The sequence below is a fragment of the Prionailurus viverrinus genome, chromosome C1, assembly GCF_022837055.1.
Source record: "Prionailurus viverrinus isolate Anna chromosome C1, UM_Priviv_1.0, whole genome shotgun sequence".
NCBI lineage: Eukaryota > Metazoa > Chordata > Mammalia > Carnivora > Felidae > Prionailurus > Prionailurus viverrinus.
In genome coordinates this window covers 32,642,718-32,670,180 of record NC_062568.1, presented here as the reverse complement: position 1 = coordinate 32,670,180, position 27,463 = coordinate 32,642,718, and the positions used below count along the sequence as shown (strand labels likewise).

The 27,463-nt window shown below is 36.9% G+C and overlaps 1 protein-coding gene across 4 annotated transcripts in view; it reads left to right on the top strand.

The window, feature by feature from the left end:
- The window catches only part of PLCL1 (phospholipase C like 1 (inactive)), a 350,469-nt gene that overhangs the window by 75,121 nt on the left and 247,885 nt on the right, over window positions 1-27,463 (top strand). The window contains exon 1 of one of the 4 annotated variants that reach the window (XM_047873352.1): window positions 17,067-17,158. The exons of the other annotated variants lie outside the window; for them this stretch is intronic. The gene's annotated coding sequence lies outside the window, so the exon portion shown is untranslated. Of the gene's footprint in view, window positions 1-17,066; window positions 17,159-27,463 lie in introns of those variants that run through there. 4 annotated transcript variants of the gene reach the window in all.

Here is a 27,463-nt window from a genome sequence, read left to right as displayed (position 1 = left end):
TCAGCCCTAGGTAGTGTCTCTTTTGTTTGAATTCTTATGCATCTAGTTTGGACAAGCTTCATGGCTTTTCCTGTATACTACTGCATTGCAGCAGTCTGGCCAGAAGAGCAAGGCCTGTGTGTGTGTGTGTGTGTGTGTGTGTGTGTGTGTGTGTGTGTGTGAAACCTCGTTTTAAGTATCACTTTGCCACCAACCATGTGACCTTGGCAAGTCACTTAATCTGTAGACTTCAGAGCACTTCTTTCTGGGAGTTGTCTTGATTTTAGAATGCCAGGCTTCAGATTCATAACTGCTCTGGCCCCTTTAAATTCCAGTTGGCTATTTGAGTGTATATATTCATGTTTCTATTAGTCTGTAGGCTTCTGGAGGTCAGAAGTCATCTTACACAATTTTTGTGTGTGTATTTAAAACAAATTTTTTTTTATCATACAGAACTTTGAACACACATAAAAGCAGATAGATCAGCTTAATGAGCTCCCTAGGATTCATCCACCAACTCCAACAATCTATCCATCAACCTATGGCCAATCCTGCCCCCATGATGTCCATTTTCTTACTCTTCTTAATTTGGAAGCAAATCGTAGATATATGTCATTTAATCTGTAAATATTTCGTATTTGTGAATTTTGCCTTTCAGGCATCCTAACACAGAACCTTGTACACATTGCATGACAAGATGATAAATTTTTTTAAATGTTTATTTATTTTTGAGAGAGAGAGAGCATAAATTACGGAGCGACAGAGAGAGAGGGAGACACAGAATCTGAAGGCTCCAGGCTCTGAGCTGTCAGCACAGACTCTGAAGCGGGGCTCGAACCCACAAATCGTGAGATCGTGACCTGAGCTGAAATCGGATGCTTAACCAACTGAACCACCCAGGCACCCCAACAGACTCTTAATAAGATGATAAATTTTGAATAAATGAATGAGAATGGCCTGGGAAAGAGGAAGAAGTTTGACTCCCCAACCCACACCCAAGATCATATGTATTTTAAATATTTAATAGAATTTGTTAACCTTCAATTTCTCAGAGTAGAGGGGGAGGAGAGGCCAAGGCTTCCAGTTATTGGAAATCCTTTTGTGGTTGGAATATTTAAGGACTTCTTTACCTATTACAGGTAATTATCCTTCACTAGGAACCCTCCATGCTCCAAGAAGTGAAGGTACATGCCAAAGATCAGCAAAAAGCCATCCAACTTTATGGGTGCATCCTGAGGAATTATCTTAGCAGTAATTGGTGGTACATCCTAAAGGACTGACTGTGATTATCTAATTCATTGGGGACCTGAAAATTCATAGGAAGGACTTCACCCAGCTACTTCTCTTTATTTTACATTTTCTATTACCTGTTTCCTAAGCCCTCCATATCTCCTTCAAACAGCCTCTACCCCCCTTTGTTTTCATTATTTTCCAAACAATGCTCATGTCCTCATGGGAGTTTTGCTCAGAGCATTGAATTAGGCACAATACATTTTAGCCAAAGTGTGTGTGCTTGCTTTGGATGTATTACTCTCAAATGTGTAGGCAATGTAGTTTGTGTAACACCACGAATAAAACAAAAGCAAGAACAAAAAGGCAAAGTAAAAATCCCCCTTTGTATACACTAAAAGACTTGGCAAGAATGTCCAGAGCAGCATTATTTATAATACTTAAAACTGCAAATAATTCAAATGTCCATTAACAGAATAGATAAATAGAATATTATACACTAATTAAAAAGAATAAACTAGGTGTGCGTGCCTGGGTGGCTCAGTTGTTTAAGCCTCTGACTTCGGCTCAGGTCACGATCTTGCTGTTTGTGGGTTTGAGCCCTGTCTCTGGCTCTGTGATGACAGCTCAGAGCCTGGAGCCTCCTTCATATTCTGTGTGTCCCTTTCTCTCTGCCCTTCCCCTGCTTGTGTTCTGTCTTTCTCTCTCTCAAAAATAAAAAAAAAGTAAAAAAATAAAAAGAATAAACTATGGCTATCTGGAACAATATGGGTGATTTTTACCTATATAAAATTAAGGGAAAGATTATTGTGTTGTTCTGTTTATAACCAGGCAAAGTGAATCTGTGGGATCAGAAGTCAGGATAGTGGTTAACTTTATAGGGGGGATAAGGGATGACTGGAAGATCATGGGGAAGATTCTGGGTACTGGAAGTGTCCTGTAACATGAACTGGGTGGTTGCCACACAAGTGTGTTCAATTTGTAAAATTTCATCAAGTTGTCTGTTTAAGATCTGTATACCTCAGAGTATGTATATTATACTTCAGCAAAAGAATAAAAGAAGAAAAATCTTCTCTTTTGACTACTTAGGACTATCTAAAGTTTAAGCCAGTCATCTACCTGACCTTATAAGAAACAAGATTTGCCTCAGTAGTTTGATTGTTTCTATTATAGAACAGAACTGGTAGATTGAGATTGAGAAAGAAGTGATAGATGTATAATGTTTTTATTGTACAAAACATCTGTTTCTCTGTTTCATGAGATAATCATCAATAAACTGTGAAACTGTGGTCAAGATGAACTGCTAGTCAGATCTGCCAGTGTTGAGAGCTCTGCAGGCCTTATCAGTGTTATCTTACAACAGGCATAATTAATGGGTCATGTAAGGGAAAGTCTTGATTTAGTATTGGAGTATGTATTAGAATCCGGAAATACCTTAGTATGGCAAGAGAAATTCAGAATGAAGTTCAACATATATTTAATTGCAAGACAGTGCTTCGGGGTACCTGGGTGGCTCAGTTGGTAAGTGACTTCAGCTCAGGATGATCTTGTGGTTTATGAGTTGGAGCCCTGCGTCGGGCTCTGTGCTGACAGCTCAGAGCCTGGAGCCTGCTTCGGATTCTGTGTCTCCCACACTCTCTGCCCCTCTCCCCCTCTTTCAAAAATAAACATTAAAAAAAATTAAAAAAGACAGTGCTTCAATATATGTAGCATTTAAGTAGCATAAATAAAAGGAGCATTTTAATACAATAGAAATAAATCCAGAGTTGAGTGGATCAGGTGAATGTGGTTAAACATACCTTGCCTTTAAAAAAAAAAGAGTAAAGCAAGCATGATACAATACTGATGTCATGTAAATAGTAAAACTTTTATATAGGTGATTATTCTTCCTTATATCAGACTGAATAGGGCTATTTTGGGGTACCAAGTGCAGAACTGATTCTAGACACGATTGTGCTTTTGGAAACATTTGACTCTGGTGCTTTCTTTCTCCTTTTCTTTTTCAGTACAGGATGGTATCCTGTCAACATATAAACTTTAAAGTCAGACTGCCTTTTAAATCTTGCTTCTATCTCAAGCTGTTTGACTTTGGGTAAATAACTTCTTTGACATTTAGTTTTCTCATCCCTAAAATGGGGACTCTACCTAACTGGGATATTTAATAGGCACATCCTATCTATCTTTACATCTCTGTATCACTTAGGATTTTGTTTGGCCACAGGATCAGAAAACTCAAAATAATTATAAACACACAAGGATTAATTCCACCTAAAAGAAGCCCAGAGATAGGCAGTCCAGCACTGGTGTGTTTGCTCCCTGAAGTCACCAGCCATTTAGGCTCCATTTAAACTCTTTAATCTGCTATATTCAACATATAAGTTCCATTCTGAAGGTTATTTTATGACTCGACGGCTGCTGGAGCTCTGTCCATCTTTCTCGTTATAGGCAGCAAGAACAAACTTGGAGCATGGGGCAGAAACAGTTCAATTTCCAGCTGAGTTAGCTCTCTTGCAGTTGTCCTAGAAGTCCTATAAATACTTCTTAAAAAAATTTTCTTTTATGTTTATTTATTTTTGAGAGAGACAAAGCACATGTGAGGGAGGGACAGAGAGGGAGAGAGGCAGAATCCAAAGCAGGCTCTAGGCTCCAAGCTGTCAGCCCAAAGCCCGAGGTGGGGCTCGAACTCATGAATTGTGAGATCATGACCTAAGCCAAAACCAAGAGTTGGATGCTTAACTGACTGAGCTGTCCAGGCACCCCTAGAAATCCTATAAATACTTCTACTTATTTCTTACTATCCAGAATTTATTGTCCATCTTTCACTTAACAGTAGAAAGATGGTGGGAAATGTAGTTTTTTGACTGAAATGAAATTGGGGTTTGATTACTCATGAAGAAGTAGAAAGTGCATTTTGGATGGTGATTAGGGGGCCTCAGCTACAATGTTCACAATGGAACGCTCCTCCCCTCCTCTCCCTATCTTTGTAAATGATACCACTGTCCTCCAGATAGCTTAATCTGAGAATCTAGGATTAATTCAACTTATTCCCCATATCCCAATTATCACCAAGTCCCACAGTTCTGAAATCTGAATCATCTCTCCATTTCCACCATAAAACCCACAATTCAAGTTACCATTATCTCTCATCTGAATTCTTTTTTAAAAAATACTTATTTATTTTGAGAGAGAGAGAAAGAGAGAGAGAGAGAGAGAGAGAGAGAGAGAGAAAGAGAGTGAGCACATGCTTACATGAATGGGGGAGGGGCAGAGAAAGGGAGAGAAGAGAGTCTGAAGCAGGCTCCACACTCAGAGTGGAGTCTGACACGGGGCTTGAAACCAAGAGTCAGACGCTTACCTGACTGAGGCATCCAGGCACCCCTCTCATCTGGATTCTTTCAGTTGTTTCCTGAATAGTCTTTTTGCTTTTTGTCTTGCCTCTCTGCAAAACATTGCCCACACAGTATGATTTTCTCAAAAAATAGGAGATCATATCATCCTCCTGCCTAAAGCCCTCTAAGAGCTTCCCATCCCAATAAAAATAAATGTCACCTTCTTACATTGTCCTACAAGGCCTGTCTTTCTATGCTCATTGTCTACCCCTAGCCCCCAAGTTCTCATATTTTGATCATAGTGGCCACCTTTCTGTCCCTTGAATGTACCAAGTATGTGCTATCTCAGACTTCTGCCCCAGGACATTCTTCCCTATTTTTGTATGGCCAACCCCTTACCATAGTTTGCGTCTCAGCTCAGATAGCCCTCCCTCAAGTAGGCCTTCACTAACCACTCAGCTAAAGTAGTTCCTTTTAGCCCATGTTGAAGCATCCTCTGTCTTATTATCTAATTATATTAATTCTACCCTGCTCTGCTAGCTAGACAAAAAATATGGTCATATGCTGAATTGATCATGGTGTGGGGAAAGAAACATTCTCATACACCATCTGTGGAGAGTGCACTGGTTAAAACCTGTTTGAAGAGCTATTTACAGTATCTGTTAGAACTTAAAACTATAGTTTCATGAGGGCAAATCAGTTCTGAGGATTAAATCCCTTAAAGTCAAATTCCTCAAACGGGTGTATCCAAGTTTCCGGAATAAGACCTCAGGCTTAGAGTAGTGGATCTTCTTGGAATATCAATTTTATTTGAGGTATGGTGAGAAAGCAATATTTTTCTATCAATAGAAATATAGACATATTAATAGTTGGAAGACCTTCTAGGTCCCTGGGGGACTGAGCTCAATATCTTTGACATTAGGGGAAATTTGGTGGAGAGGTTCTAGAAACACTGCTTCAAGGTATCACCTCTTGGGTGAATATTTGCATTCTAATAGATAATTCTTTAATTCATCATGAACTGTCTATTGAGGAACTGTGCCTACTGGGTCTAGCAGTAGGTGCTGGGCAATCAACAGTCTTCCTTAACTGTACATTTCTATTTTCTCTTCCATTGGCAAAATGCTTTAACATACATTATTTTATCTAATTGGATTTTTACCTTGGCTAAGCTGAGTGTAAGCATGGAAACTGCCTGCAGCCCACAAATAACTACTAAGCATGAACAGGATTAAACACTTCAAACAGTATTACATTGTAGAAAACTGAAATGTAAGTCCTGCTCCCAAATCAGACTCTTGAATGCTCATTTCCCTTCTCTATAGGGAATTTCTTAGGTATCTTTCCAGAGATATGTTAAACACTCACATCCATGTCTTAGTATGATCTCCTCTCATTCTTTTTTTTTTTCTCCCTCATCTTTTTTTCGTACACACATGAGAAGTATACAATACTATTCTGCTTTTTTTTTTAAAAAGTGTTTTGCATTTGAGTATAGTGTTCTATTGTATGAGGTACACCAAATAGTTAATTACTTCTCATGGATGGATATTTGGATTGTCTTCAGTATTTTGCTGCAATAACCAATTTCTCAGAAACATCCTTCACATGATGAACATTTTTTTTTTGCCTACATAAATAAGATAAATAATAAATAAGTTCTTAGGAGTAGAATTGCTATGTAAAAGACTGTATGTTTTTAATTCCACTAAATAAAATTGCCCTTCAAAGAGGTTTTAACTGGTGTATTTCCCACTGATGGTATAGGAGAACAATTTTTTCCCCACAGTGTAATTATTTTAGTATATGACTAATTTTTAAAGTTTTATTAATAAGAAAGTGAGAAAAAAGTTTAATTTTACCTGCAATTCCTTAATTGACTGAGATTGAGCCTTTTTACTTAAATTATTTCAAACTGATTTGCGTTGAATTTTTTCATAAACTATCTTTCTCTCCTCAATTTTCAGTTTTGAGTTCAACTCAAACTTTGAGTTGAAATTGAGTTCAACTCAATTTTAAGTTGAGTTGCTGGTCTTTTTTTTTTATTTTATAAGCCATAACATATATTAAGGATAGGAAATTAACACTTTTCTGTCACATAGGTTTTAACTATGGTGTTTATGAACAGCCATCTACTTTAAATTAGATGGACAATTACTTAATGCCAGGGAATCTCAGTTTCCTCAACTATAGAGTGGGGATGATCATAATCTTACTTAATCATAGAGTCATGAAGATTTGATCATGCAAATGAAAGTGTTCTATAAATGTACTCAGAAAATTTTAGCTTTTATTTCTGGTTTGATAACTGAGCTGTTTTGTACATTAGAATATATTTGGGACTGGGATTTCTGCCTATAGTTAATTTTTTTTTTTTTTGGAAAACAAAACTAATTATCATTATATCTCAGATATTTTTCTGCCTTTAGCTCATCTCATGATTCCTGTTGATTCAATAGTTAGGAAAGGCAATTTTTTTTTCTCTAGTCATGGGACTAGAAAAATATGGTTTAATAATGCTAATGAGTAGTAAAGGATGATACTAATATTAAAAAGTGAAATAATTATGTTAAAATGGTAGAATTATCTCTTCTTTCCTTTTTTTAAAATCTTAGTAGAAAAAATCTGCTAAAATGCAGTGCCTTTATTTGTGGCTTTCATATAAAAATACAGTATTTTAAGGTTAGATATGTGTGGCAAGAATGTGTAGGATTAGAGCCTAAAAAGTTTTGATCTGGAAAGAACTGAGACATCATCTAGGCCAATGCCTGTTTTTACAGATGAGGAAGTCAGAAATTCCGAGAAGCAAATTAAGTAGCTTGAGTCATGTGGTCACTGCAGAACAAAAGGGGAGAACTCATTCTGTCTCCTCTCTTCCCGCTTTGAGACTTTTTCACTATCTTGTGATATTTTGGGTGCATAGGTTGTATGTCTCTGTGTGGTTTATGACAATAGCTGTACTTCTAAACTTGTCAAACGAGTAGCCATGTTTCTTGAACCTAAGGGGTAATAAGTTATAGTCATATTTTGCCTTTTTGGAGAGATTATTTTGAACTAGGTTAAAAAAAAGCTGGCTTTAAAAAATTCTTATATTTCAATTTATACTGAATTTTAATATTCTAGCAAGCCTCTGAAAGTTTTTTTTTCCTCTTTATTTTATGTTTTCATGTAGTAAGGACATTTAAGGAGAACCCAAATAGGAAATGTGTTCGAGTTATTAAGCTTTAATAATACATATTTTTCTGTTGATATTGTTCAAACAGAATATATGTTTAAAACACTTACAATTAATCCAAACTGTAATATCATTCTCATAATGACTAATACAATTATTTTATTTTTTTCTTTGTAAATCTTTGTTTTGCTTTTGCTTTGAGGTAAATGTTGAAATTAATGAAAAAAATACCAGATTGACATGTTCTTCCAGTTGTTGGAGGTGTGATTTTAATTCATTTTAGTTATTTTTCTTTAAATAATCTTCATTTCATGTAAAATATTAATTGAAATAAATTTTGTTTGCAGGTTTTTCTTCTACTGGAAGAAAAAAGGCTGGAGGCATCCCTCCATCCTGCTTAGTCACCCTTCTCATAGTAGAAGCAATTTGGTGATAGTAACTGAAAGTCATTGACATCAGCTAGCACATCCAGTTTTGGTATCATGCTGAATAGAGTAAAACATAGTATTTAACAAATTCATCTTGGACAGTGAACATTCTGAAAAGTGAGAAAGAGCCAACGGGGAAGTGAGATGGGGTTGGAAGCTGATTTTCACAACTGAAAAAATTGACAACAGATAGTTTCTTTATACTGAGACTAATTGATATTGTCAAAATTGTTTCTACTGGAAGGCATAGTTTTTATTAGGGAAGTGTTATATAATAAGATATTAAATATTTTTCTAAATTCCAGATAATAGGAGGAACACTGGGGAGAGCCAGTTGCTAAGGGCTACCCATTTCCTACTTTCCCCTTCTTAGCAACAACATTGCCAACCTTTGGGTTGTTGCCAACCTTTGGATCATTGCCAACCTTTGGAAATCCCTGTCATTGGAAGCTGAATAAGTGAAGCTATCATTTACTATAACAACATTCATTCCCTAAGCACTTAAAATGGGAATAGCTTTAAGAAATGTAAAAAAGTTACACATACTAATTGTAAAAAGTTCAAATGATACATATAAAGAAGAGAATAATGTTTTCCATAATCCCACTACTCAGAGATAACCACCGTTAACATTTTGGTATATATTCTTTCAGATCATTTAATATTAATATTTATAATTTGCCTTTTTAGCTTTATATATTCTGGGTATCCTTCCAATCAATAAATAATCAGTATCATCATTTTTAATGAACACATAGCATTCCACTGCATGGTTGTACTATAATTAATTTAGGTAGTTTCCAAATGATGGAGCCTAAGGTTGTTTCAACTTCTTTTTTCCTAGTTTAAATAATGCTTCAGTAAATCAGCAAATAGGGAATACTTACTCTGCCAGACAATGTGCTGGATGTTAGGTATACAGGGATACATAGTACATATTCCCTCCATTCAAGGACTCAAAGGGGAAGCATGCATGGAAACATGTAATTGCTATACTTTTTAAGGTGGATAACAACAGAGCTGCCTATGGGGCCAGTGTGAGTACTAAGGATGGAGTGACCCTTTCTTTTTTTTTCCTATAATTGATTTTTTATAATTTATATCCAAGTTAGTTAGCACATGGTGCAATAATGATTTCTGGAGTAGATTCCTTAAGCCCTTACCCATTTAGCCTATCCTCCCCTCCCATAAATCCTCCAACAGCCCTAAGAGTCTCTTATGTTTTGTCCCCATCCCTGTTTTTATATTATTTTTGCTTCCCTTCCCTTATGTTCATCTGTTTTGTATCTTAAATTTCTCATATGAGTGAAGTCATATGACATTTGTCTTTCTCTGACCAGTTTTGCTTAGCATAATACCTTCTAGTTCCATCCACATAGCTGCAAATGACAAGCATTCTTTTTGATTGCTGAGTAATACTCCATTGTGTATATATATATATATATATATATATATATATATATATATATATACCACATCTTCTTTATTCATTCATCCATCGATGGACCTTTGGGCTCTTTCCATACTTTGGCTATTGTTGATAGTGCTGCTATAAACATTGGGGTGCATGTGCCTCTTTGAAACAGCATACCTGTATTCCTTGGATAAATACCTAGTAGTGCAATTGCTGGGGTCATAGGGTAGTTCTATTTTTAATTTTTTGAGGAACCTCGTACTCTTTTCCAGAGTGGCTGCACCAGTTTGCATTCCCACCAGCAGCACAAAATAGATCCTCTTTCTCTGCATCCTCATCCTCGCCAACATCTGTTGTTGCCTGAGTTGTTAATGTTAGCCATTCTGACAGGTGTGAGGTGGTATCTCATTGTGGTTTTGATCTGTATTTCCTGGATGATGAGTGATGTTGAGCATGTTTTCATGTGTCGGTTGGCCATCTGGATGTTTTCTTTGGAGAAGTATCTATTCATGTTTTTTGCCCATTTCTTCACCGGATTATCTGTTTTTGGGTGTTGAGTTTGATAAGTTCTCTATAGATTTTGGATACTAACCCTTTATCTGATATGTCGTTTGCAAGTATCTTCTCCCATTCCATTGGTTGCCTTTTAGTTTTGCTGATTGTTTACCTCACTGTGCAGAAACTTATTATTTTGATGAGATCCCAATAGTTCATTTTTGCTTTGGTTTCCCTTGCCTCTGGAGACGTGTTGAGTAAGAAGTTGCTGTAGCCAAGGTCAAAGAGGTTTTGCCTGCTTTCTCCTCAAGGATTTTCATGGCTTCCGGTCTTTCATCCATTTTGAGTTTATTTTTGTGTATGGTGTAAGAAAGTGGTCCAGGTTCATTTTTCTGCATGTCACTGTCTGGTTTTCCCAGCACTACTTGCTAAAGAGACTGTCTTTATTCCATTGGGTATTCTTTCCTGCTTTGTCAAAGATTAGTTGGCCATATGTTTGTGGGTCCATTTTATCTTTATTCTGTTCCATTGATCTGAGTGTCTGTTTTTGTGCCATGGAGTGACCCTTTCTACTTGAATGTATTAGGAGAAACTTGACCAAGCATGAGAGACCTAGGCTGACAGGATGGGCAGATGTTTCCTAAGAATTACCATAGAGAACTGGTTAAGATTGCTTCTTCCCAGTTTATCTTCTAGAGAATGTGATCCATAAGGTCAAGGGTGCAGCTCCAGGTGGTTCTGTTGCAAGTGGTCTCTTTACACATTGAGAAATAGTCACAGAACATGTGAAGAGGCTGAGGTGGAATACCAAATTGGAAAGGGGGTTGCTGTCAGATGACAGAGGACCTTGGCTATAGAACTAAGGGCTTTAGACTCTTTGGTAGGTGATGGGAAATCATTGAAGGTTTTGAGTGTCGTTACTAGAACTGTGTTTCAGGTAAACTAATCTTACAGAGTATTATGGAAGTGTTTTCCCAGCTCCTTGTGTAGAGGTAATGAATACTTCTTGGTCTGCTGTGTGTGTGTGTGTGTGTGTGTGTGTGTGTGTGTTTTATCAATAATAAATCAGAACCAAATCCTGGCTGGGCAAGGATCTGTGTTTCTCAAACTTTAATGTGCCTCTGAATCATTTGGAAACTTGTTAAAATGTGGGTTCTTGATCAGTAGGTCAGGTGGGGGAAGTGCACTGAGATTCTAGTTTTCTTTCTTTCTTTTTTTCTTTCTTTCTTTCTTTCTTTCTTTCTTTCTTTCTTTCTTTCTTTTTCTTCTTTTTTTAAGTTTATTTATTTATTTTGAGACAGAGAGAGACAATGCAAGTGGTTGGGGGTGGTGGTGCAGAAAGAGAGGGAGACAGAGAACCCCAAGCAGTCTCGCACTGTCAGTGCAGAGCTGGATGTGGGGCTCGAACCCATGAACCATGAGATCATGACCTGAACCAAAACCAAGAGTCAGATGCTTAACCTACTGAGCCACCCAGGGGCCCTGAGATTCTGCTTTTCTAACAAGCTCCCAGCTGATGTTGATGGCTATGATCTGTGGACTATATTAGCATAGAAGATGTGTTCATAGAGGGTTTTTAATCAAGTGAGGATTTCCATTTTAGTCTTTGCATGTGAATGTAACCCTCTGATTTAGGGCTTCAATACATTCATTTTGCAATCTGTCATGGTAATAGCTCCAACAGTTATATTTCAGTTGAACCTCTTTATCAATGCAAATAACTTCCTGTTTACTCATGATTTACTATGTGAAAGCTTTGTAGAGTCAATCAATATATGTATTTAACTCAGTCAATTTTTGAGATAAATCTTAAGCCTGTCAAATAACTGGAAAATACTACTGGGTTTTCACAGAGCCAGTGGTTTGAAGTTGGTTAATTGTATTGATTCACAAAGCCTTTGTTGCTTTTTTTTTTTTTTAATTTTTAAATGTTTATTTTTGAGAGAGAGAGAGAGAGAGAGAGAGAGAGAGAGAAAGAGAGAGAGAGAGAGTGCAAACAAGGGAGGGGCAGAGAAAGAGAGGGAGACACAGAATCCAAAGCAGGCTCCAGGCTCTCAGGTGTCAGTACAGAGCCTGATGTGGGGCTTGGACTCACAAACCACGAAATCATGGCCTAAACTGAAGTTGATGCTTAATGGACTGAGCCACCCAGAGGCCCCCCCCCCCCCCGCCTTTTTAAAAAAAGTTTATTTATTTATTTAGAGAGAGAGAGAGCAAGGAGGGGAGGGGCAGAGAAGAGAGGGAGAGAGAGAGAATCCCAAGCTGGCTCTGCATTGTGGAGCCTGATGCAAGTCTTGAACTCACTAACTGTTAAGATCATGACCTTAGCCGAAATCCACAGTTGGATGCTCAATCAACTGAGCCACCAAGGCACTGCTTATTTCTTGATAGTTTCCTCAATCAAATTCAACCAACAGATGAATTAAAGAGTAGGATTTAGAATATCTGTAACTTTAGAGTACGTCTTTTGTTTGCCTTGACTACACTTATCCTGTCTGTCATTGGATTTGAACGCCTTCTGGTGTGTGGATTCTGTGTTGGCTAGAGAGGTAGCATAAACATCTTCTAGGCAAGAGCAATTAAAAAATTTAGTGAGTAGTATCTTGTTTACTGTTGTTCAGTAAAGTCAGTGCCACAGTATATTTGCTGTAGGATTTGCGGGTAGGGGAGGTGGCAACTAAATTTACACAAAAATCACACAACTTTTACATTCATGTAGCACTTTTGAGTTTATTCAGAGTCAAGTCCTTCATTTGATTCCCGTAACAATCATGTGTGATGGGCAGGGCAGGCCTCATAGTACCCGTTTTACAAATGTGAGAAGACGGGCTCAGAGAGGTGAAATGATTTGCCCAAGGTCAAAAGCAAACCATTGCCAATGCCTGGTTTAGAGTTCCATGTATTATCCATCTCAGCATGCAAAACACAAACTCAAAGCTAGATGCTTAAATGCTGTAGGTTAGCTGGGCTTGAAGTAGCTACTTACTACTGACATTGTATGTGTTAAACACATGTTCAACTTGCAGGAACAAAAAGCTTGACTTAAAGTGGCTTGAACAAATAAGGGTTCAATGTTTTCATATAACAAGAAGCCTGGAGGTAGGCAGTTACTGGTGCTGGTTCTGCTCTTCAATGATTCAGACTCTTTCTGACTTTTTGCTCGGCTGTTCCTGTATTTATTGACTTTTGTTCTCATGCTTAGCACGTGGTTGCAAGATGGCTGTTCTAGCTTTGGGTAGAAAGCGGATGGAGTGTGTGCAGTGGGTGTGTGTGTTGGGGGGTGGATGCTAGTTTCATCTATTCCTCTTTTCAGGAAAAATAAGTTGCCCAGAAATTCTACTTAAAAAACTTCTGTTTAAGTTGGCTAGAGAGTTGGCCCATGTCCCTGAGTCCCCATACCCTCTTCCACCTTGCAAAGAGGCAGGAAAAATCAATGTTTAGCCTTGTCAACCTTAAGAGTAGAGACAGACAAAGGGGAAAGGTAGTCTGCAATGGGTTTTGAATGAGTCAACCTACAGTGTCTGTCACAGTCTTACTGTAATTCCATTTGGAACAAAGAGCATTGAGTGAACATCCCTATACATTCCTGTGACTGCATGAATTTTGTGATGTTTGTTTCTGAGTGCTAGGCAGCTTTTTCCTGATCATCTCCTGAGAAAGTCAAATTTAAATAACACCCATTTCATCTTTTTTGGTGTAATTACTTTGAGTGCGGGTGTTGGTTGGAGGTTGGGTTGTTTGTTTCTGCTTAGCATTTCTTTGCTAGCATATCTATTTCGTGAATTATTTGTGAGTTACACATCTACTTTATCATCCTTTGTCAACATTCATTTTCTGCATGCTTGTAAATTAATAAAGAAGAGGAATCAACATGTGTTTCTCATCTCTAAGAATGGTTATATAGGATCTGTAGGATTTGCATTAGGTTGCTTGCTTAGACGAAGTGTAGGCCTGTTCAAGAAGATACCTTAAGTTGCAGCAAAGTGATAGATAGCACTTATTACTTTTTCCAGTTTAGTGGAGTAGAAAGAGAAGATTTGGAGTCAGACGGACTAGTGTTATAGTCCTGGATCACCTCTGGAACCAGTCCCCTCAGTGAGGGTAACACTGCTCACTCAGAGCTATGGGGATTTATGATGTGACCAATATGATTGGCAGCACTGTGGGGCTGGGTTAGAGAAGGTGTTTGTTGTGTTTTAGGTCCCCTTTGTCTTTCTAGTTCCTTGGGTCCCCTATAATACCCTGGCTTGTTAAACTTGGAAGCAGTTTATCTATTTCCCTTGATAAAAAGGTTTAGTGTTTGTTTCTTACAGAAAGGGGAAGTAATTAAAAAATTTTGGCCCAGTGGACTTCCCTTCTGATTCAATATGCAGCCATCATATCTAATGAAAGAACGGCAAGTACCCAATTAAATATCACAGAGTTATCACGTTGAAGAAAAGATATTCTGTAGCCAGGATAAAAGTGCCCTCAAAATGGAATCCATGCCCCCTTTCCCTATTCTTCTTTCTCTTCATCCTGCCTTTCCTTTATAAGCTATCTTGAGTCAGAGAAAGGAAAAAGTGCCATTCTAAGATGCTTTTGAAAAGAAACCGCTAATTTGGACGTCTGAATCTGAAGAGAGAATATAGGTAAATCAAAGATGATTTTAATTTTTCTTTTTGTTGTATATTTTTCATACATGTGTCACCAAATTTTCATATACAGAAATTCATCTAATTCTTGGGGCATTAGGGTGCCTCAGTTGGTTGAACATCTGACTCTTGATTTCAGCGCAGGTCATGATCCCAGGGTCATGGGTTGTAGCCCCATGTTGGGCTCTGCGATGTGTGGAGCCTGCTTAAGATTCTCTCTCTCTGTCTCTCTTTCTCCCTCTGCCCCTCCCCCCCCCACTCTTTCTTTCTCTCTAAAATTAAAAAAAAAAGAAATTCATCTAATTCTTAGTGAAGTCTACTTTCTGACACGGTGGTTTTATGATATTTATAAAACAGGTTATAAAATGTAATTAAATTCTGCCATCCTTTGATTTGTTAGTTCTGATGAGCGTTTCAAAAAACTGCATTATATTTGAACAGTGTAGTTTGAAAACATTTTTTTTACACAACTTTGGTAAACAACCAGTAAGCACTTCAGTAATAAGTTGGATCACACCATACAAAGGTTGTTTGTATTTGGTAGAATCAAAGTGTGAGACTTTGTAATTTAGTGTCATAGAACAACCATGAGAATGACATGTGAAATATAAGCAGTGAGTGAGAAGGCATGAGGGAAAATGAAACACACCAGTGAGTCCTAAGGTGTGGCAGCTTAAAGCTAGTTGGGACCATATCCTGCAATTCCTATTGACTTGGTCATTTTTTGGTGACACTGCCACAAATAACAAAGTATTTTTTTTCAGTAATTGCTGTCCTTATTCAAGGATTATATATCCTCCTTTGTTTTACAGGCCAAAATGAATTTTTGAAATGGCTAGCTGAGATTAGAATGATAAATTTGAGGAACAGAACAAATCAAAATAGGTCTCAAAAAAATGGAACCTATGACTTTGACCTAGTTGTCTCAGGCTTTCACTGAATGAAATGAGGCAGATTATAAACTGTACACTGTTTAGTGGAGGCATTTGTATTCTGCTCACAATCTGAGTTTTAAATTGTTGACAGAGATTTTTTTATGTGGTGTTCAAATATACACTAAAATGAACCCAAGTGTAATATACACTTTAAAACTGTTAATCAGATTAAAAAACCCCTTTATTATGGGACATGTAGGATATATGCGAAAATAAGTAGAATAGCATAAATAAAGCATAAGGTGAACCATGTAGAGAACACTTCATGTAACTACTCCCCATTTTCAACAATTTACAGCCAATTCATGCCATATCTTGTTTCATCTATTCCTCCTTCCCCTCCTCCCCTTTTTTCGATCCATATTATTTTGACGCAAATCATATAATTTTATCCATGAATATTTCAGTATGTGACTCTGATAGATAAACACTATTCCCAATATTAAACAGTTTAAAATGGCTTTTTTATATGGTAGAAGTGTAAAACATGAGAATGATACTTGGGAATGCAAGCTGGTGCAGCCACTCTGGAAAACAGTATGGAGGTTCCTCCAAAAACTAAAATAGAACTACCCTACTACCCAGCAATTGCACTACTAGGTATTTATCCAAGGCATACAGGTGTGCTGTTTCACAGGGACACATGCACCCCAACGTTTATAGCAGCACTATCAACAATAGCCAAAGTATGGAAAGGAAAGAGCCCAAATGGCCATCAATGGATGAATGGATAAAGAAGATGTGATACACACACACACACACACACACACACACACACACACACACACCCCGGAGTATTACTTGACAATCAAAAAGAGTGAAATCTTGCCATTTGCAACTACGTGGATGGAACTGGAGGATATTATGCTAAGTGAAATTAGTCAGAGAAAGACAAAAATTATATGACTTTGCTCATATGAGGACTTTAAGAGACAAAACAGATGAATGTAAGGGAAGGAAACAAAAATAATATAAAAACCGGGATGGGGACAAAACAGAAGAGACTCATAAATATGGAGAACAAACTGAGGGTTACGGGAGGGGTTGTGGAAGGGAGGGATGGGCTAAATGGGTAAGGGCATTAAGGAATATACTCCTGAAATCGTTTCACTATATGCTAACTAATTTGGATGTAAATTTTAAAAAATAAAAAATAAAATAAAAAAAACCCCATGAGAATGATACTTAGCATCAAGCTTATTAAATTTCACGTCCACATGTTTTTCACACATCTATGTCCAAGCTTATTTTCTGCAAACCACCACTTTTGCTGCTTAATGTTTGGTGGTCGTTGTATAGATGTAATTTAGTTAAAATGTTAAAACAGCTTTGAATTTTTTTCCTTTCATTGGTGACTTTTTTTCCAGATGGAAATTTTTGTCTCCGCTGAGTAGTTGATCTTGTTTTACATGGAAATATTATCTCTGAGGATGGTTCTACATGACCTCTGATGACTCCCCATCAGTACTCTTCTGTCTTGAAACCACCCCCCTGTATTTGAGAGCAGCTGGAAAGAAGATAAAAATCCCTAAATTTAAGGTTTGGGATTTAACACAGTTATGCCATTTTTATTTGGAAACTGTATATTGCTTTTAATACTTTCTGATCAAACTATGATGAATAGTTGATCATTTTCATAACACTTTTGGAAACAGGATTATGATGCTCTTGTTTTTGGCTAATTGTCTTATGTGCAGTATGTAGCTGTGTTGGATTAGAGGATTTGATTTGACATGTATGGATTTGCAGATGAACATGTAAGGACATACATTATAATGAAGTTTTATTTTTGTAGAGAAGAATGGCGGTGCTGTTGTGAGTTTGTGGTTCAGACTGTGGTTTCTGGTGTCTAATTCCCAGAGTTTGAGTACCTGCTCCACCAACTAACAGCCATGTGGTCTTGCCTCAGTCACACAACTTCTTGAAGCCTTACTTTCCTAATCTGTAATATGGAGATAATAAAAATACTTACCTCCTATATTTTTCTTTTTTTGCATATGGGTTGAATGAGATAAAAAGAAACAAAAATATCATTAATTTTGGCTTAAATTCAATTGAGATATATATTTGTTTCTGAAATACTTTTTTTAAAAAATACTGTGATTACTTGTTGAAAGACCTAAAACTTGAGGATTATTGGTTTCTGGATGTCAGGTGAATGTGTATTATGAGTTTAAAAGTAGTAAGAGGCAAATTTGTTACTCTGAGGTTTGCTAGCTACTGAATATTTTCTATGAGAAGTTCCATACACTTCATATCTTTAGTTCCTTAAGTTCTGGTGCTGCATATACAATGTTGCCTTCCAAAACATGTCATGGGAGTTGAAGCTGATCTTTGCCATCTTGGAAGTGGCCCTAGTTTGCCTTAAAACTCGTTTAGATTCACTTAAGAACCTCTTACACATGTTTATATTTTTGGTTTGTGCCTTATGTTCTAGCAATGAGTTCAACAGGTTTACCATCTCTGCGGAGCAGTCAGGCACCTTAGCTGAAAAAGCTTCTATCCACTGTGAGGAGATACAGTTTAGCGGCAGTGTTCTGGCATTTGCTCCCTTGGAAATAGGCCTTGCTGGGTTCTTTCTACCCCACAGGGATTGATATCCTACTCTGAATCCCAAGCCTTTGATAAGTAGAATTTCTGTTCTTGGCTGGCTTGTGGGTCTGTGGGACCTTTAGCCTTCACTTTGCCATGGGCTAGGTTACCAGGCTCAAGGGCTTCAATAGGTCAGAGAACTGTAGACACACTGAAACCAGGAAGCAACACTGAAATAGAAATTGGAGAGATGTCTACCTGCTGCTTGGAGTTGCCAGATCCCATTCTTGGGCCCTGTGAACTTATAGTTCGTCACTCTCTAAGTATACTTTGTTTTATTTTTGTCAGGTTGGCATTTCACACCCCAGAGATGCTTACTGTGTCATTTGCAAAATTTGAAACATCAGATTACTCAGTCTCTTCTAGTCCATTTATAAAATGTACAGCGAAGCTGGTCTTGGCATCACTCCGAGAACCCTCATGTTTTTCCCTTCTTCCATCTGAGAAGTACCTGTTCGTCCCTAACATTGTGCTCTCATCCTGCTTCATGTTCCTAGTAGAACACTTCCCATATATCTATAATTTATTAAAATAAGGTGTGTGTGTGTGTGTGTGTGTGTGTGTGTGTGTGTGTGTTTCCTTGTTCTATATTCAAACATCCTGGGCTTAAATCTGAGCTCTGGCACTTATAAATTGGTCACATTTACCCCTCTCAGCCTCTGTTTCCTCAACTGTAACAGAAGGATAACAATAGTACCTACTTCATGACATTGTACATACTGTTTAGCACAGTGCCTGTCATCCCTTGTGGACTCACAAAAATATTACAAGTTTTATTATAGTCATCCCCACACCAACATATCCTCTCTTTTACCAAAATAACACAGCATGTTTCTGTCTCCTTTTGGTCACTTTCCTATTTGCCCTTCAGTATTTATTGAGTGTATAGTGCATAGCACAGGTATTTTCTAGGCACTGAGAATAATGTTGAGCAAAACAGAGTCTCCACTGAAATCAAGATTTGGCTTCTACTACTTTGGTAAAATTGCATCAATAAACATCTCCAGTGAACTTTTTTTTTGCCAAATCTACAGGATTCTTTGGTCTTGCTTTTATTTGATGTGTTCTAATATTTAAAACTGTTAATTATTCCCTTTAAAAAATTCTCTCTTCCCTTGAATGCGTTGATACCCTATTTTCTTTTGAGTCTCTTCCTAATTTTCTGACTCTTCTCTTTGACCCTGTACCTAATTTCTTCAACTGCTCTTTAAATTATTCCCTTGTTTTCTGTTCCTGATTTATTTTCTTCTCTCTTTCTCTTCTCAGAGATTATGAACTGATGTCCTACTCACAAATCCAGTATGCTTTTGTGCTTTCTTGGCCTGAACAGAATTTCAAAAGCATTTTTAATGAGTTGTTAACTTACAAAAATTGAGAGATTTCATATAACAATTTGAATTTTGAAAAATTTAAATTCACTTGCTTTTGAAGAAAGCACATCTCACCCCCCCCACCATAGCTTCTAGTACTAATTACATGTTATGAGACCAACATATTTTTCCTTATACTTGATGTTCTGTAGCCATCACAGACTTAATCTGTTCAAAATTGAACTCATTATATATTTTATTTTGTCTTTTCTAGTGTAGTTAATAGAGTGCTAACTACTGAGGCATTCAAGCCAGAACCTGATGAGTGAGAAGTCTATGGTAGGACCTACATCACCTAACTTGGATGTCCTTCCCACTATACTTTGCTATCATGGCTTCCCTGGTTCTTCTCATGAACTCTATCCACTATGTTGCACCATGGGATTCATACTGGTAGATCTCTAGCTCCCTGACATGCTTCTTATTTTAAATGTGATTTATGTGTCCTGGTTATCACATTAGTAATTTTAGCCTTCATTTGATTCCTTTAAGAATTATTTATTATTTCAACAAATATTTATTGAGTGCCTAATAAACAACCCAGGTGCTTTTTCTAGGCACCAGGGATAGCATATTGAACAAAACAGATCCTCTACTTTCATGGAGCTTACATTCTGGAGGAAAAAAGACAATACATAAATAAGTATAAAGTTAGTAGTGATAAGTATGATGAAGAATTCTTAGAAATTTATCTAGAAATTTATATACATTTAGGTCGTCATTTTATTTACTTTGACAAGAGTAAGAACAGGACTTTGGAGGAACTGAATTATTATCTCACAAAGTCATAAGTCACATCTAGGATGGTCTAAATCCAGGATCTGTTTTTGTCCATCTGGAACTACCTGAATGTCTGATAGTACTCAGCAATAACTAATTTTTGAGCATAGTGTAGTTTAGATTATTTTTCATGTCATATGACCATTTCTACTGGGAAAGTCATTTAAAAAATAGTTGACTTAAAAACTGAGAACAAACTGAGGGTTGATGGAGGGTGGGAGGGAGGGGAGGGTGGGTGATGGGTATTGAGGAGGGCACCTTTTGGGATGAGCACTGGTGTTGTATGGAAACCAATTTGACAATAAATTTCATATTAAAAAAATAAAATAAAAAATAGTTGAAAGCTTATGAACCTTAATTAAGTGAAATCTTTAGCTGGTGTAATCTGATGAGCTGTATTTTCCTGATTATTGCTATTCCTTGACAGACCAAGCAAGCTTCTGCCTCAGGCTCTTGGCACTTAAGTACTTACTCCCAAGAATGTTCTTTTTTTTTTTTATTTACTTTTGAGAGAGAGAGAGAGAGAGAGAGAGAGAGAGAGAGAGAGAGAACACAAGTAGGGGAGAGGCAGAGAGAAAGGGGGGGCAGAGGATCTGAAGCAGGCTTTGCACAGACAGTCTTGAACTCATGAACTGTGAGATCATGACCCAAGCCAAAGGCAGATGCTTAACCTTCCAGGAGCCCCTATACCAGGAATGTTCTTCTAGGTTTTTGTAAGGTTTGCTTCCCACTTTACTCTTTATCATGCTGCCAAAACTAGCCCTTTCTAATTTCTTACCCTGCTTCATTTTTCTTTATGGCACCAAACACTTCCTGATATACATGTCTGTTATCTGTATCCCCCACTAAAATGTAAGCTTACTGAGAGCAAAAATTGTGTTTTGATCATTGCCATATTTCTTACACCTAGAGTAGTGAATGGCATATAGTAAGTGGTCAATACATATGCACTAAGTGAATAAATAAATGCAAAAGAGTTTGCTGACTTTGCAGAGGAAATGTTTTAGAATGTAGTAAGTAGGACAGATTAAATTATAAGTTTAAGTGAAATGTAGCTAAAGATCAAGACTGATTTCATAAGAAGAGTAAGGCAAATACTGATTAACATGAAATGGAATGGACCCCTGGAGGAAATGAAGTAAATCTTATTTGGAGAAATTTAAAAAAATGAGAAAAAGGAATGGTCTGGCAATTTAGTGTTATTCATATGAATACATTGTCCAAGAGTACAAATATTCAGAAATACTTTAGTGCACAAGATGCTGTGGCTCTCATGAGTATGTGCAAGAACAAACAGTCCTTGGACTTTGGGATCATTGTCTGACTTAGCTTTGATACGAAATCTCTGAAGAATCTGGGCAAGATAAATTGAGCAATTGGTGTCTCATTTTAGTTTTTATTACTACCTCTTAGTCTTCTGTGCTCTTATTGGTAAGTTTTTATGTCTCACCAAACTAATATTTATTGGTTGCTTACAAAGTAAAAGGGTTGCCATAGATAACTTTTTTCAAAACAAGAGAAATACTTAATTTCCAACAACCAGTAAAACCTAAAGGCTGGAGAATGACTGTTTGAAGGTGCAAGAGAAAGTTGATTGAAGTGGATATCCTGTCACTACATTCAAAGTTTTCACATCTACAATGATTTGTCTCCAAAGATGATAAACATTCTTTTTTTTAAAGCTCTGTATTGCCAACCTCTCTTTTACTCTACTTTATCTGTTGGGATTTTGAAAAAACATTCTCTAAACTAGAGAAACAGAAAAATGGATTAGGTACATACACATTCAGATGTGATGTCTTTGGGGGTTGAATCTGTGACTGGAAGGTAATTTACCCAATAATGAAGGTACATGTTTCTAAAGAGTATGCCATTCCTGGTAGGAACTACAGGAATTACAGTAGTATTTAAGCTTTTACTAATCAGAATCTATAAAGTGTACATGAGGAGACTTTAAATCTATTTTACTCATCATTATTCAGTCAGTACACGTTGAATACTTATTATGTGTGAGATGTTATAAGGTATACAAAGTTGAGTAAGAAATAAGTTTATAATCTAACAGAAAGGATAAGGCAAATATACAATTCATTCATACTAACATAAGTGAATAAAATAAAAGTTTGTGAGTTGAATAAGACAAAGGGATTCCTCCTAGTTAAGATTTAGAAAAGGCAAAAGGCAGGCAGTGGTGTTGTGCTGGATCTTGAATAAGATTTTCTGATGAATGGATTGGCAATCCATATGAGCAGAGGCATGGAAGTGGAAAATTATGGGTTGTGTTAAAGCAATAGCAGTATTCCAGAAGAGGCAGAAGGGGATGAAATTGAGACTTAGGGTGGAAAATTTATCTGTGATAAGAAAGAAGGATACTTCCAATTTAGAGAGAGAAACAAAGACCTACTGGGTGAATCTTAAGAGCAATTCGAGGTAGAGGAGTAGAGGAAATCCTTTCTTAGCTTCGACCTCTTTAGATTAGGGGGCAAGGTCATCTGTTGAGGAGGAGGGGGATGGAATTTATCTTTGGATCCACTTATTCCAAGAACTTTACTTCAGAGGCATGTCTTGAGAGGTTATGGCTTTGTCCAAGGAGACTGATTATATAGGAAACTAGAGTTCAGGTTTTATGATTTCAACTCCATGTATTCTTTCTTGGCAAAATTCAAAATCCCCCTAAGACCTATATACCAAAAATAATTTTCTAAGTTAAGCATTTCTCATCAAGTAACTTTGATCTGAGAACGTGATAATTCAGGCTATAAAAGAAATCAGATGAATCCTTATAAATATCTCTTTTTAGAGGAAAACAAAGGAGATTTATTGCTTTCAACTGAAACACTGCAACAGAAGCACTGTGTGTTAAATAAGGACAGCCTCCAGGCTGTGGCTCAAGAGACTACTGTGGTCTACTAAGTAGCCCCATTTTCTTTATTATCACTTTGTTTTTGTAGGCCTGGTATCTAGCTATCCTGGTACAACCAAGAAAGAGAACTTTGGATCTCGTACTCTTAAGGATCTACAGATCCTGAAATGGATAGTTCCAAACAATGTATTAGTTTTGATTAGTTTCAAGGGTTTTGCGTACTTGGAAGTTAGACATTCAAAATGATTTCTGGTCATTCATGCCACTTGATCATCCAAGGATGGGGTGAGGACATCAATGTTTCTTGGACATTAGACAGCATGGCAAGTTTGGGGTTGACAGCTGTCAGTCTCATGTGTGAATGCAATGTTGCATCACTGGCATCACAGGAGGGCTTGGAAGAAAACAAGGAGTTAAGTTTATAGAGGAATAAGGTTTAGTAAACAATCTTTTCCTCCTTTTTGTCTCTGGCAGAGGCAGTTCTCTGATAGTTTTATAGGCTGAAGGACTATTTGCACAAATATAAAAATGAACTTACTGGAATGAAAAGCAGAATGGATGTACTACCTTTGTCATTTAAAAATGGCAAATGCTAAGCTTTTCTATATGCATGCATGTGTGTGCTAAGAGACTGAAAGTCTCCATGAGATATTCCTTGGGCCAGCATATGGGGAAACATGGGATTGACTCCTGGGATTGAACCTCTCTGATTCTAAGTAAGCCAAGACTCTTTGCAAGAGTGGGTGTTTTAGGTTCTGAGATTTCCCAAACAAGATTTCAGTTATGAGATTTATTTTTAGAAACAGACCTTAGCATCCAGGGAAGGAGATTGCTGATGCTGCTGTTGTGTTACTATTGATCTAGAGGAAACTGTATTTTGTACAAAATTTGTGTCAACAACCTGTAGATATGGTTTATGAGATTTTACAGTCTGTGGGGCAGTTAATCTAAACAAATCATTTATGAGAAGGACTCCAAAGAAATTTTCGTTAATTAGTGCGCCAACTGATGTTAGCATGTTTTGAAACTATTTTTTCCTTAGTATCAGTCTATGTTAGTTAGGAGAATTCATGTTTGGGAGTCTTTCCTTAAAGGACCAGATAGCAAATATTGTAGGATTTATAGGCTGTATGGTCGCTATTGCAAGTACTTAATGTTAGCTACTGTATTAATGCAAAAGCAACTACAGACAATACGCAGACAAATGGGCTTAGTTATGTTCCAATAAATCTTTATTTATCAAAGCAGGTGGTGAGCCATAGTTTGGTGACTGTTGCTCTAGTCCCATGACTGTATTTTACTAATCCCGGAAATGTCTGGCTAAAGGTCACACAATGGCAGAATTGGGGCAGAAATCTACACATCTTCCTTTCTACTCCATTAAAAATTTAAAAAATGGTCTTAATTATTAGGTAATTACAAAATAATATTAATTGGATATATAGAAGGTGTAAAGAATAACAATAAAATGAACATCTGTGTTACTATCACAAAGTCAGTTTGAGAAAGAGGACATTACCTCTTCTTTTGAAGCTCTGTGTGTGCCCCTCCCCAGTCCCTTCCCTTTTTCTCTCCACCCTCGAGGTATTCACCTGCCTGAATTTGGGGTTTTTTATTCTCTTGTTTTTCTTCATGGTTTTACCAATATATTTATATCCTTCTTTTGTGTTTAAAAAGTCATTCTAAGATGGTTTTATTTCATTTCTCTTGTGTTAGAAAGTTTAGAAAAAGATAGCCACATCTTGCTTTGTGAATAGTTGTACATTTCTCTTTGGGTTTATTCTTGGCAATATGCTGAGAAGGTCCAGGGAGCCAGAGTAGAGTCCCTATATTATTTAATTTTAATTCATTTCATGGCCAAATCTTGGGTTTCTTGCACTGAGACAAGAACATCACGGGCTGACAGACAAGTGTAGGAGTTTAGTGGCTGTCTACTCCCACCCCCTTCTTGAGGAAATTGCTGTGGTAAATCAGGGCTGTTTCTAGGAATGGTAAGGTCTATTTAGTCTGACAGTGATTTTATCTTTGAATTAAATGCATATGATAGTACCATAAATTTTCCAAGTTATAGAATTTGGAGAAATTTAGTTAATAAAAAATTTTGCTTTTGTGGCACATAATAATAAAGGTCAATCTCAAGAGTAATATTTGGTTAACATTCAAAACCATAGTTAATTCTATTTGCAAACATTGGATATGTGAATATTAGCTATTAGAATGGTTTTGATGGATACATTTCCTTGCTTTCTAGGTACCTAAAACATTTTCAGAATCTAATTTTTAAGGTGTCTTTGGTGACTCTGAAAGCATTTTTCAATCTACTTTTACAAATGCTCTTTCTTTTCTTTTCCTTCTTTTCTTTTTCTTTCTTTCTTTTTTTTTTTTAGTACATCTGTAGATAATTTATCTGGCTCACTGTGGGTTATTTTAAGGGCTAGTACAACATTTGAGCTAATCCACCCACACACCTTTGTCTGGTCCCCTCTGTGAGATGATTGGTTGGTGGGTTATATCTCTGGCCATTGCATGGGGTAAAAAGAACTGGAGTTTTGCCATGAGAGGTTGGCACCATTCTCCAATGTCTCTTTCAGTTACCTCAAAATATATTTTTCAGATTGCCATCCCAATTGCAACTTCCCTAGACTATCATTTCATAGTTCAATTACTTTAATACCTTCCTGTCTGGCCTCCTTGCCTCTTTATCAGTGGTTCTTAGTTCTGGCTGCATATTGGAATCACCTGAGGTTTTAAAAAATACTAATGCCTGGTCAATCCCACAGTGACTTTGATTTAATTGCTCTGGGGTACAGTCTGGGCAAATTAAAATCATATTACATTAAAAAAATAAAATCATATTACACAAAAAAATAAAATCATATTACATTTTTAAAAGCTCTCTAAATGAGTCTAATGAGCAACTAAGGACGAGAGTCACTGCTCTCGTACAAGAGGATCATCTGTTTTATTTTTATTTATTTATTTATTTTATTATTATTATTATTATTATTATTATTTTTTGATATGAAACGTATTATCAAATTGGTTTCCATGCAACACCCAGTGCTCCTCCCAACCGGTGCCCTCCTCAATGCCCATCACCCACCTTCCCCTCCCCCCCACACTTCCCATTAGCCCTCAGTTTATTCTCAGTTTTTAAGAGTCTCTTATGGTTTGACTCTCTGTTTTAACCTATCATTGATGTAAGAGATGTTTGGGAGGGAGAATGGATAGAGCTTGGGGAGTGATGACATGTTTGGGATGAGGAAGAGGGATGTGCATAGGATGTAGCTTAGGTTTGGGGCTAGTTCAATAGATGAATGATGGTGCCATTTACTGAGATAGCAAAAATAGGCATGCGCTTAGGAGAGAAAATGATGATTCAGTTTTGGATTGAGCATTTGAGCAACCCAAGAGACATCCATTTGGAGATAAGAAAGAACAACTGAAATATTAGAGCTGACCAAAATTGCAATAGGAGTTTATTCTTTATTGCTAAATATATTAAAGACTCTCTGACAGATACTTATCAACTTTTGCTTAAATATTTCAAGCAATGGAGAATGAATGACCAATTCTTTCTTTGAACAGCTAAAGTAATTCAGAAGTCCTTCCTTATACTGATGCCAAAACTGCCTTGCTCCCAACCTCTATCTAGTAATCCTGTCTCTGCTTCTGGAGCTATTTGTAACAAGTTCACTTTCTCTTCCATACCTCAGAAGAAATTTATTCTCAAATGTTCTTTCCCTTGGGCTCAAGGTTACCAGTTCCTCACTTAACTGCTCGAAGTAGCCATACTTTCTAACATATCTTCTTACGAAGCCAGCTAAAACATGAATGTTAATTAAATACCTTAAACTTGATTAGTAAAGGGAACAAGCATTTCTTGATCAGTCTTCATCTACTGACATTAAATATCATAATTCTTTAAAAAAACCTCTTTGTTTGCAGTGTAGAAGAGGTGATACTCTTTTCTGAAATGTGTTTTTCTTTCTTTCTATACCCCATTACATTTAGACAAACAATTAGGTTTAAAGAGAAAATTTATGTAAAATGTATTACACTTTGTTGAATGAAAGATCACTTATTACTATCTTAACAATTTATCTCAGTGTGGAAAAATACTTGACCTCTTTGTTTCAAGAGTGAAGATGGTGGTCATTTACAGGTCTGTAAAGTTATAGGAAAGTATAGTCATTTAAAAAAAGGCCAAACATGAGATTTTTGCTATTCCTCTCATGG